General features: G+C 30.0%; 1 protein-coding gene across 2 annotated transcripts in view; it reads right to left on the bottom strand.

Moving 5' to 3' along the window:
• The window catches only part of APP-BP1 (Nedd8-activating enzyme E1 regulatory subunit APP-BP1), a 50,139-nt gene extending 37,770 nt beyond the window's left edge, over positions 1-12,369 (bottom strand). For both annotated transcript variants that reach the window (XM_076514424.1, XM_076514422.1), the window contains exons 1-4: positions 12,235-12,369; positions 9,599-9,702; positions 8,072-8,132; positions 1,334-1,364 (exon numbers count right to left, since the gene is read on the bottom strand). The gene's annotated coding sequence lies outside the window, so the exon portion shown is untranslated. The remainder of the gene's footprint in view (positions 1-1,333; positions 1,365-8,071; positions 8,133-9,598; positions 9,703-12,234) is intronic.
• Positions 12,370-13,610: the final 1,241 nt, after the last annotated feature.

Genomic DNA, 13,610 nt, shown 5'->3' with positions numbered 1-13,610 from the left:
AAAACTTAAATAATCACTTTAAATAAGTTTCAACCATATAGAATTCTTTAAAGCATATGTACCAAAATGACCATATTATTCAAAGCTGAGATTACAGTTTTTAACATTTTGATCACCAATGCACAGATATCACATACCCATAGTTTTGCACAAGTTCAATTTACTGTTTTTTAATCTGGAATTTTTTGTCAACCAATTTATTCCAAAATATTCATAACATTATGTGATTTGTTTGTTACTGGTATATTACTTAAATCAGCTGTGAGAAGTAGACATAAGTCATATTGGTCATATGCACCTGTTCACTTTTCAGGGATATGGAATTCACATTGCAACATATCAAGACAAGTTTTACTATTACAGTTTGCTCATTAGAGAAATATTTTTTCTCATCATTCATTGTTTTGCTAGAAAAACACTCAAGCTAGCACTATAATGAATCACACTATTTCCTGAAAAATCTGAACTCCCTATGGCTAGCACATACAAACATTTACAAATGCATTTCTTTAAATTTCAAACCAAAACTATATACACATACTTTTAATGTACATACCCTCAGTCACACATACAAAGTAACAAATGTAATAATACAGGGTGTTCAGAAAGTCACTGTGCACTTATATATTTATTAACAGACAAAACTGCAAAGTGACTTTCCGAACACCCTGTACAATTGCATTGTTTCTGTCTAGAAGTATGACTTCTAGCTTCAAACAACAAAAATTAGAAAAAGCTTTAAACTGTTAGACATTTTTATATAACACTTCAAAGAGGAGTATACTGTATAGTAGAGAAATAAATTTATTGTACTTACACAATAACATGGTACTCACTATGATTACGTGCGAGTGTGTATATGCCAAAAGCTTTTACAATTTTTAACAAAATATATAAATTGAGCTGCCAATAGCATTGTGTTTATTGTGTTCACTACTAAATAAAAGATCCTTAAAAGTTATATTTTACACTTTTTGTCTGTAATTGTGGGATGAGAAAGAAAAAAGTGTATTTTTCAGAAAGTATTTTGAGACATTTTTATTAAATTGCACACCACTAGATATATTGGCCAAACCAGGGCTAGAGAGTAATCACTATTAAACACTAATAAAAGAGAGATAATTGTTTCTTATAAAGTAACAATCAATTTCTAATACTTAAGCATCTAACTGTAATACATAGCTTTATTTATATATACTGATAGTTTGTGAAACGTCAGTTACTTAATTGTGATTAGGCCTATTATGAAACAAGTCATTTGCTTGTTCATTTTTACCCAAAATTAAACTGAAAATAAATTTTGCTTACAATGTCCACAGTATTTCATACACACCTTTCCAATACTTTCACTGTCGAAAAAGAAACTGCAATAAAAAGTAACATTATATTAAAGACTTTTCAATTATTAAGAAGAACCTATAATTTATTAATATATGACCAGCTAGCTTATCAGAGCAACATTATACATTAATTTCTAGTTTGATTGTTTTCACAACATATTAACTCCCTATTTTATTGTCACCAGCAGTGTCATAAGCCTGGACAGAAAATCCTTAAATACCAACATGTCATGACAAAACAACTTTATAGTCACAATAAATAAATTTACAATTTTCCAGGTAAATAATGTTAATGTTAATTAGGTTTGATACTGGTAATATCCCACACTTAAGAAATTACAAACTTACACTCCAGTAACAACTTAGGAATGAGCAATAAGATCTGATATAATGCATATTTGTCTTTTATCTCTCCATTCTGTCAGCTACAAGTATCACAATTACATAGAGATACAGTAAATGTTATTTTAGTGTTACAACCATGTGCTCTATATAAATTGAAAATGTTCTCAAATAACTTCCATGACCAGTAATATGTGGAGAAACAAAAGTCTCTCTTTTTCACAACCAAATCCTTCAGTGTACACCGAGCACAACTATTCTGCAACTCTGCTAAAGTGCACCTTTGTATGTTATAAGATTCAAGAAGTTAGGAGAAGCAATTTGCTGATTAACATGACATAGAAGTAACAGAATTAACCAATAAAAACATGATAGATGGGAAAAGAAACATTGCACAGAAGTGTGAAAGAATACAACACAGTGTAGACTTCAATAAACCGGTGATAATCCTGGGATACAACATGGAAATTTCAAATAAACTGATTTCCCGGAAGAGTAAATTAAGTTGGACCACTATATATCACGAGGTTTGGCAAAATAAATTGTGAGCAATACTGCATCCTGCTAAAAGTAACCAAGTGTACTGTGAAATAAATAGGCTGGATGGCAGGTATGATACACAATGAAAACAACCTTTATTAATATCACAAACTTTATGTGCATTTGCATGAAACACTCAACAACTACCTTTACTGGAGTTGTGAATTCATTATGCTGGTTTTACTTCCTAAAGACTTATGAATGACGATGTTTCAAACTGCTTAAATTTCACAGAATCTACAGTGTTAGGCTTATCAAGAGCAACCAGTTCTATACATGTCACTTGTAATTCCCTTCAAAACAGAAGGGAGATCATAACCTTGATCTACTACTTGAGGACACTACAGTTGTTGTTCTTCATGCAAAAGGTTCAGATTTACAGCTGTACTTTGTGTGTGCAGACCAGGTGTTACCTCTAAGTGAATGACAAAGTACAAAGGTTCCTGATGAAGAGAAACTCTTTTTTTTTTTATTAAAGTTTTAATACTCATACCAGCTGTCTTGATAATACCAAAGGCAAAGTTATCTGGAACACAATAAACTTAATAACTTTCTTGGCCATGTGTTAAGTGAGAACTGCAAATGCCTAGAATAAACAAAGAAAGTTTTGAAAAATTGGACATTAAAGTAAGAAGGTACAAAATACACAGTATGCGTGCATACAAAAACAACACACGAAATGAATATAAATGGAACTTGTTTATTAACAAACCTGGATAATGGAATGATTTTGCTTCAAAAAGATAAAAACTTTAAGGTGCTTCACAACATAACATGTATACCTGCACTTTTTTTTCTATTCTAAACTTGTTATCAGTACAATAACCAAAATTAATTTTCAAGCAGAAATCAAAACAAATAGTTTATTCTTATAAGTCAGTTCACTGTAAATTATAATTTGTCAAATTTATATGTTGTTATATCATTATACCAATAATATTTTTAATTAGTGTTTTCACTGAGTACCAACCACCATGACTGTTACCAGATTCTTAAAACAAATTATGCAAAGTTTAAATTAAACTGAGATAAACAAAGCTGCAAACAAAGTATTATTTCTACGAGAAACCTATAAGCAAACATCAGTAAAAAACAAGAAAGTGAAGATGAAAGTGGAAGTAAGCACAGTGATAGATTAAATTCTAGTGATGATAATGACACTAATTAGTAAGTCGTTGATTTTTATCTGTACAAAAAATCTTTGAATACCTTACAAATCAAGTAATTTGACCATTCATTACACCCTTAAAATTTATTTATACTATACTAACTTCTATCTCTTCCACTGACAATAATAAATATGGGATATACAGAATCAATTATGTGAGCAGCAAATTTTGAATAGCTCAGTCTAAATTTTCCTTTTTTAAATGATTATTAGCTGATTCACAACATGCATTCAGTTTTTGGTTGCTGCCACTTTATAGTATGACACATTCAATATTCCAGCAGAGAAATAAGCCCTACCACTCATAGGAAACTTTCAAATCTGATGATTGTGTGATTTGTAATAGTAAGTACTAAAAATATGACCTACAAAACGTTTCTACATTTTTGTATAACTAGTCAAGCTTATTTGATCTGTAGCTAGCTGTTTTCATCATAAGTCAAGGTATTAGGATGTGGTGATCACTGCTGTAGAATTATTATTTCACACTACTAGAATTTAAATAGAGAAAAATCACACATTAATCTTAATGGTGATTTATCAATGTTTTGTAGTGAAAATATTTCTGGTAAACTTAATCTATCAATTGTACTAACGTTTCATACAGCAGGCACTCTTAATGGTCTTTTATATTCTCAGTGTGTGTTATAGTGAGAGGTGGCTGTAGATGTCATAACGTCCACACATAAACATACATCTGTACAACCTAAGTGTCATCGTCATGTACAAATATTGCCTGTGCAGTATGGTTATTCTGTAATGATAGTCAGCCAGGGTGAACAGTTAAAAGATTACTTTGTTTCATTAACAGTTACCAATATCAATAAGTTAATATTACACAATTAAAGAAACAGGTGGAAGCTTAAAACATTAATATTAATTTCATGGACACTTAACCAGTGATAATTACTAATTGCTGAAAAGTTAAAATAAGAAGAGATGTCTGTTTGAATTTGTTTCAGTACCTTATGCAGAATGGTGAGAATACATAAAGTAGCTTACACTTTGCAGGCCTATGCTCTAGTGCACACGATGGTTTCGGGGTTAACAATATTTTCATATTTCATTTATATCATTTACAGTTTTCTTCTACTTTTCATTCTAAACATTTGTTATTATTATTGCCAGTTTTAGGTATGCTTTTGCTATAAAAATAAATACAACATTGCACATAAAGTAAATTCAAACTGTATGGCTTTGTGTTCCACATTATCTTGTCTTCTGTATATTAGTAACTAGTGTTGATAGTGACTGAAAATTTTCGGGCACCTGGATATCCAAAATAATTATTCATCTGGGTATTTCTTCAAACATTAGTTTTAACATTTTAAGAGATCTCTCTTCATTGACAGATGTAGAAAATTCTTTATTATATATAGCTTTCAAAGTCTTATTTTTTTAGACAAGGCAACTTTATGAAATGTTTTTAAAGCACAGAATCAATTTTTACTTAAATTGAAGCTGATTTTCTATGTAATTTTATATTTTATATTCCATCTTCAACCAGATGCTTTATGATTAAAAATAAAATTGTTAGCATAGTACATTTTTATAAATCTTAATTGGAATATATTTGCAATGAACTTCATGTTTTATGAATTAAAATATATAAATATATTACTTAGTGAGAAACATGCAAGTGCATCTTGTCCAAAGAATCACAGAAATTTTGATTCAAATCTTTAAGATCATGTCTTCTAGTCATAAAAACATATTCACTGTGTTAATGAAAAGAGGCTTCCAGATTTCTGACTTGTTTAATGATTTAGAAAGAGATGAGTGTATAGGAACACTACTGATAAATTATTTTCCACATTACCTACAGTCTTAATTAGATCATATGTTGATGAAGTTCTTGTTCTCTGATATCCTTCTTTTCAATATAATGAACTTATCAAATGCTGCTGCAATTATAACCAGCTTGTTTCATTCTTAGCTCTCATCTCTGAGCTGATTTTCTTTGGTTTTTATTGAATGTAATATTCTCTGTTTGCTCATGTATGTGTTGTTTTATAGTAAAAATCTCTTGCTCAACATCAATAAAGATATTCCTCACACATTTACCAGAAACCACTTCTACATCATTTACCTTCCGAAGTGGTGAAGGTCTTCAAGACACTTACAGAACAAACATTGTGTGGACACTCATTCATCAACATTTTCAAAGTAGTCTTCATATTGATTTTATTCTCTGTTATTACATAAAATTCATTTGATGATCCCAGCTCAGTAACAGTGTTTCAAAATTGGTATGTTGGGTAATTTCCAATGTGTCAAGATTCACTGGTGCTAGTAAGAGGATAAAAGACTGTCCATTAAGCAGTTATTATTAGTTATTTAATGCAAGTATTTCTTTCAACTGTTAAATATCACTTGACTGAAATACTGACTTTCTGCTGAACATCTGTATTACTAATACTAAAAAGATTTCTAGTAAGTTGCTTAGGGCAGGAAAATTCACAGATTTGGAACATATGGAATTTCAACAATGTTGAAAAGGGTGTTGTTTGCATAAACACAATGAACAAACATGCTCTCTCTTCTGAGATAATACATGAACCTAGTAATATCAATTTATTACAAGTTTTTGGTGCTTAGAACCTTAATTGCAGTAGGAAGTGATAATATACTTTTAGTGATAATTATTTTTGACTTCTTCACCCATATTACAAATTTTAATATCAAATTTACCAAGTAACATGTTTTGAAGTGTTTTACTTGCTAACCTAAAAGCAACTATCAAAAGACTGAAAGTATGGTTTGTAAATTAGGCCTGTCTTTTTCTTGAGTTTCCTCTTTCAGTCAAAGCATGTAGGATAGTGTTTAATAGATGTATCATAAACATTAAACTGAAGAATATTTCAACTTAGCTTTCACTAGCTTCTCATCTTAATCAAATGTTTTTGTTTCTCTCTGACCAGGCAAGTCTTTATTTTGTTAGACAAAGGACAAAATATCAGTATGAAACTCATATTTCACTGTTCAAAAGCTGATACAAGACACTCAGTGGTATTAAGACTCAACATTCTCACAAAAAATAACAACTTCTTAGTTTCACTTTTGAATAGAACACACACTATTATACAACATTTCAATGAATACAGAACTGAATTTATTTTGTGGAAAACTCTGAATCAGTAGCAACACTGCTGCAGAGTTCTAGAATTGTATGTATCAACCAGTAAGCAAAAAGCTCTAGAAAACGTTAATCAATCATCATAAGAATTGAACAAATAAAAAACTGAGCATTAGATTTATAATTAGTTAAAACTCTGAAACTTTCTAAATCCAAGTTTAATCACAGAATTTCCAGAAGTAGCGAAAACAAATATCTCTGTGTTAACAGATAAAAAAAAGCAACTTTGAGCTAAGACTCATACTGAAAAAAATTTCATAGCCATAAATTATGTAAGATTCACACTTTTGTAACAATAACTAAAAGTATAAAACAAAATACTAGTGCAAGTAGCTTGTTAATTCTACTGCTGTTTATAATCTCAATACTAATTTTAATCTATATATATTTTTACACATTATAAAGGAATAGGGAAACATGCTGATATCATACAATTATCCTATCAAATTATTTGCCAGAGCTAGAAAACAGCAGAAAAACAACATCTATTTTTTGTTTACATTTTCTCACATATTTGTTGAGCTGTTTCACAAAATATTTGAAAAACCTGACAATGATCAAACAATAAATCAATAATGTACTAACTTTATTATCCTATTTCACAAACTGTATGAAATTTAATACTCAAGAGAGTGCATTTATCAATACAGCAAGATTTATGTATCTCTAAATATATTTTTTATTTAAAAAAATATAGTCTGAGTTAAGAGATTTGGCAACTGAAACAGGTCATCAATATGTGGAAGTATTCATCAGTTAGATACTGTAATCATATTCCCTTTACAGAAATCTTGACTTAAAAACAAAAAAAGCTGGACTACCCAAATGACAAATTTTAATGAGATAATTGTTAAGTTTTCAAAGTTTGAAAATACCTTTTTTAATATATAAAACATTTTTGTTTGTTATTTAAAGAGGATTGTTTCAGATATGTAGTTCACAGATGTTTTTCACTTCTTAAATTATAAAAGTACAATTTTTAAACCTATACTGTTTTAAATAATTCTTATTTTGGATAAAGTAAGGTGGTTTTTATGGAATTTTGGCAATAATTTTTTTCACTCTTTCACCTTACCTTGGAGTTATCTTCACATTTCATAGTTCAACTTAAAATGGAAAATACATGAACTAACAAGACTTTTTTGTCATTAAAGTCTTTACCAGTTATACATTTATACACACAATTTACTTGCCCTGCTGTTTACTGTATTATTTGGTATTATATTGTTTTGTTGTGTAAACTGTGGATATGTAACTAGAACATTGTTATTTGTGCAGTCTTGTGTCTTATCTCTTTCTTTACAACTCAAATGTTGTTACTTGAAAGAAAATATATTTCAAAGTTCAAGATGTGAGAAGCTCTTCTTGCTAGCAGGCTTAACATCTCTGATATGATGGTAAAAATCCATAAAATATCAGAAATAAATACAGAGTAATTTCTTACATAATCTCCACGTATCTTTTGTGTTTCAGATACAGATAAATGTATGTAGACAACTGTACAACATTCAACATATCAAATACAGACAAATATAAGAAACTTACTTATTACCAATATCCTCTCCTGTCACTTTGTTTCCATCAACAATTGTAAATGCTCCAATTCCTAGGTAAATGAAAAGGTGAAAAAGATTAATGTATCAGAAAAAAAAAAATGAATTAACAGTAAGTTTTTTCACATCTAAACCATCAAAGCATATTTACTGATTTATCAGGTTATGATTTACAATAAATTTAATCTACTTTCTCATTCAGTATTAAGAAATAAGTTCTAACTGGGTGAACAGTTTAATACTGAGAATGTTTTGTTTAAGAAAATAAAACTATGAAATTTCAGTCTACAGGAATAATCCATCTTTAGTCACGGTATGATTAACAATGTCTGAAAATTGCCTGCTCCTGCAAATCAAAAAGTTGCATTTTTAATTGCTTAAAAACATTTATTCTGTAGAGATGTTAAAAATATTATACTTTATTTATTATAATATGCATAATGAAACACAACCAATTAAATTTCTAAACTACCTATAATTGTCAATAGTCAATTTGCTATGGAGTAATATTTTATAAAAAAAAAAATTGTGGCTTTAAACATTAGTTTTCCCAAGGTTTTGTGTGCAGAGAAAACCTTAAAGGACCAAGTAGTTTGATGTTGTTTTTGTTATAATTGTTTCTAACTGTTCAAAAATTGACAGTTCCCAGGGATAGAAATAATGAAATAAAATTACATTCACTGGAGAGAAAGCTATCAGGAATATCATGTTCTTCATGTAAAGTGGCATTTCCACATGAATTGTTTTTTTTATTTATTTAGTCAATGCATTATATCCATTTTCATCAGTCATAACTAATGGAATATGGACAGAGCATGTACTCACAGGATGTGATATATTACTTCAAGAATGTAATACAGTGGAACCCCTCTAAAGCAGCCACCTTCAGGATTGAGACAAACTGGCGTGATTAGAAGGGTTCCACTGTACATAATTAGGGCTTATGTAAACAAAAAAAAAGACTGTGATTGAATGACTGCTTTCAAGGGGTGACCGAATCTGAGGGGTGGCCGCTTAGAGGGGTTCCACTGTATTTCGATTCCTGCAAATACCTTTTGATGGACAATGTTTAAACAGTAGAACTCACTGGCTTATTTTTTTTCAGCTAACCATCTGTATATATTTAATAAATACTGCTGAATAAAAGCCCCACAAAATACAGTTTGATAGATATACCTTTTGAATATATCTATAATGAAAAAAATATATACATATCCACAAAATGCAACTGAATATTACAAAATTGCATTATTTTATCTTTCAAATGAACAGTAAAGTCCATATATTCTATCAACAATATAAAATATGTGTAGGGATAACAAGGGACTCACTGGCCCATCAAGGCTAACCTATCCTTTAAACTAAATTAAAATCAACATTATACAAATATCAATGAATGTTTTCCATTGTCTTGCTATTATTCAATAAATTAAAGAAACTCACCATATCTGTAATTAAATACAAGGACACAAAACAGATTTAATTCATGTAAGATATAATAAGAAAATGTACTACCTACCAGGTAAAACTATGCTTTTCAGCACTTCAGTACCAGTTGCAGTTGCATTAATAAGACACACATGGGTACCTTCTAGAGCACCCTGTCCATGATCACCCCATAACCTATTTTGCAAAAGAAATTTAATTTTGAAACATTTGTAAAATTCTATAAATTTTAGTGCTTATATAAAGAATTTATTAACATTTTTTGATCAATAAAATATAAAATATTTTATCTGGTTCATAGTTTGGTATGTTTATAGAAAAAAATGTCTATATTAATCTTGTCAATTTTAGAATTAACTTTTGCCAGATTTCATATGAACATATTTGCACATGCCTACTAATATTAATAAATAAGCCTATGTGTTTGGTTGTCTGAAATACCAATAAGTCTCGTCACCTCAGAACTTTAATAAATAATACGTATAATGACGTATCTCACGTTATTGTGACAGCAAGCCTTTTCTCACTTTATTTAACTGTTTTTCTACTCAGTTTATTCAATTAAATAACTTTTATCATATGCATTCCTAGGTTAAGTATTGTTTATTGACTGCAGTTTGTTAAATAGTTTTTTCTTTCATAAACAGCTTTTATAATGCTGCTTATTGTAAGAGATTATGAAATTAAAAGGAATAAACCTTCTCTGCCTCACAAACAAAAAAATAACAAAAGTACACATTACACAGAAGAAATAACTTATTCAATAAATTATAATAAGAATTTCATTATTCAGTTAGAACACCTTGTTTCATTCTTTTATAGGCTGTTTAGAAAGAGTATTCACGACGAAACTTTGTAGAATGGATGGCAACTGCCTGTTGTGGCCACATAAGTGTAAAAGACGATGTTTTGAAAGTCTTCCACATTTCGTCTTCAAGTCAAAATGTCGTCCTCGACACTTTGTCACAACAACAGACAGTTGCTGTCCATTCTACAAAGTTTCATCATCATGTTTCATGTTTTGTTTAACCCAATAATATGGGTAGAACAATGATCCAAAGAGAAGGCCTATGGATAGTGTACAGATAATAGTAGTAGCAGCATGAGATACTGATCGTACTAAAAACTGAAAAGGAAATTGTTTTGGTTTGAATTTCGTGTAAAGCTACACAAGGGCTATCTGCTCTAGTCATCCGTAACTTAGTAGCTTAAGACTAGAGGGAAAGCAGCTTATCACCACCATCCACTGCCAACTCTCAGGCTACTCTTTTGCCAATGAATAGTGGGATTGACCATCACTTATAATAACCCATGGCTGAAAGATAAAGCATGTTTGGTGTGATAGGGAATCAAACCTGTGACCCTCAGATTATGAGTCGAGTACCTTAACCACCTGGCTGAAAAGGAAATTATATTAAAAATTAAGATACCATTCTTCTGAAGGAGTATATAAAATAACTTTATAGCATTTTCCACTTTATTTTTTATAATAAAATAGAAAATGAAAAACAGTTATGATTTAAAAATGGTAGAAAGTATGCATGATTACCTTTTCACTTTTTTGTTGATTATTTTCTATTTTATTATGCAAAAAAGTAATTAGAAACACACTAAATATATTTTATATTTACTTGTTTAGGAACATTTTCATGTTCACTTTCATTATTTAGAACATATGGCATGTCACATGTAGTTACATTATTTATAAAGCTAAATTTAATGTTTATATCTTGAAAGGCCATTAACTTTACAATAACTACAAAAAACCACATTAGTTCCTGTTCTATTATGACTGTTCTAGTCAGTCATAATACTGAATGTTTAATAATACTACTAATCACAGTTATGTCATGAAGCATGGTAGTGCTTATTATATAAAGATGGTCATTAAAAAAAATAGCTACAACATATTATGTATTGTTTTTCTGTGTATACTTTTGTCTGTTCATCCCTATCTTGTTTCTGTATTTTTTGGCATTGTTATCCCTACATCATCTTTACGTTTTTATTACTTGATAACTATTTGAGGCTCCTCTATGCATACTCAAACTCTTCCTTTACTGATATACCGCCCTTTGCATGGTCTTAAACCCTACTCCAAAGAAAATAACTTTTCAAATTACATAAAAATATTCTCTTTTAATGTGAAAAACACCATTACCTTGTCTTTATTATTTATTAGTAATATATCTTTCAAAGAAGATGAATTATAGAGTTTACACACATCAAATCATACAATATAACAAGTTGTGCAGATCTTCCCTCTACACACATATACAATGGGAACAACGTAATACCACAACCAATAAAATGCATAGAAAAACATAGTAATGTCTCAAAACAAAGATTACGAAAGTCTAAATAACATGAACAAAAATTAAAAATAACAAACACTGCTTTAACTTTAATAAAATAAAAAATATTATATTAGTAATAATATAAAAGCTATCGTTCTCCATCTTTATCCAGCATTGTTTCTTACCAATTTTATACAACATTATAATTCATAGCTCTGGTCTTGCAACAGCTTACACTATGTTGCAGCCACTTTTCTTAAGTTAGCTTTCCAAAGTTTTAAAAATTATATATGCTGTTTACTAAACAATGGTATTAAAAGTTGATTGTTTCCATTTGTTATATGCTCAAATAGCATTCTTGCTTAAATCTTACCTTTATACAATTAATCATCGAAATAAAACAAGAAAATACCTCAACTGTCTGTCGTATTTTTTACTTTTTTTCTGGGTCTGGAGAATAACCACTATGATATTTTAATGCAGCCATGGTTGCCTGGATAGGAAAACAAATCTGCCCTCTGTTGGAACATTACTTATTAAAGCTCACAACCTGGCTTAATTGATAATTTATATTTAAATTAAATTACCAGGACTTGTTGCGAACTCATTTCTCTTATATAGATATATATTCTAAGATACTATAATTTTATTTCGTGCAAAGTTACTCAATAGGTTATCTACGATGTTCGAAATTCAGACACACTAACTTTATGTAGTATTACTTGGATTTATATGCAAAAATGGCTCGTTTGGGCTGAGAAAACACTTTTACATAGAAGAGCGAACAACGTTTCGACCTTCTTCGGTCATCGCCGTTTTTGCATATAAATTTTCTCAACAAGTGGGTTTCTCGTCATCACTGATTATTACTTGGATTTATCGTCATTGGTTCGATAGAAATTCATCTTAAGAGATAAAAACCTGGAGAGAGTTTTAATGATCCAACATAGGTGATCGTTCACATGCAGGTACACACATTGTTTTGCATGTTGTGTATAAATAACGCTTATATTTTCTGTCATTTAAGTTGATCGAATCAACTTATATCTCACTCAACTTTAAAAATTAACACAACAACAACAAAAATGAAGTTATCAACCACAGAATCCTTCTTATTTCCTAATCGTATCTGCTGTTATTTTGCAGATTTGCGTATCTAATACTTGTCTAAAAAAACGGTTTTACCTGAAAATACCATAACAATACATTTAAAATCACACACAAGACCTAAATAATACACAGAATAAGAATTAATAAAAGATATACTGTAAAAAATATTATGTTTAAACTTATATCAGAAGGTGTTGTTGCACAAACATTGTGGCTCCTTATCCTTCCTGAAGCTTTGTAAACAACCACTTTAGTGTGAAAGTCAACACTCAGTTGCCCATGATTCTTTGCAGAATGATTTCCTGGTTATTGTTAGGACTCCGTTGGTTTGGACAAGTTTGACACGGAATCATCACATTTTTTCTTCTAGCTGCAATGGTGATTCATTGTACTTCAACAAAAACATTTTCTATTTATTGTAAAGTGCTTAAGATTCTATCGATTTGGTAACATGGTTCTGGCAGTGTTACTTCAGGATTGGTATCTTCTGAAGCATAGACTGTCGGTAATGATTGTCATTAGAATCGGCAGGAAGTATACTTTGGCTGCTGCTGAAGCTGACTGTAGAACCACTTAGATGGTGATGGATTATCCACCATGGACATCGATTCCCTATATTGACCTCATTGGTTGTCAACATTAGATGTTTTGATATTCGTGATAAAACGATTTTCTCAC

This window comes from Tachypleus tridentatus, chromosome 7, assembly GCF_004210375.1.
Source record: "Tachypleus tridentatus isolate NWPU-2018 chromosome 7, ASM421037v1, whole genome shotgun sequence".
In the NCBI taxonomy this organism is placed as follows: Eukaryota; Metazoa; Arthropoda; class Merostomata; order Xiphosura; family Limulidae; genus Tachypleus; species Tachypleus tridentatus.
Note: the sequence above shows the minus strand (reverse complement) of the source record. Positions and strands in the feature narration are given on the sequence as shown.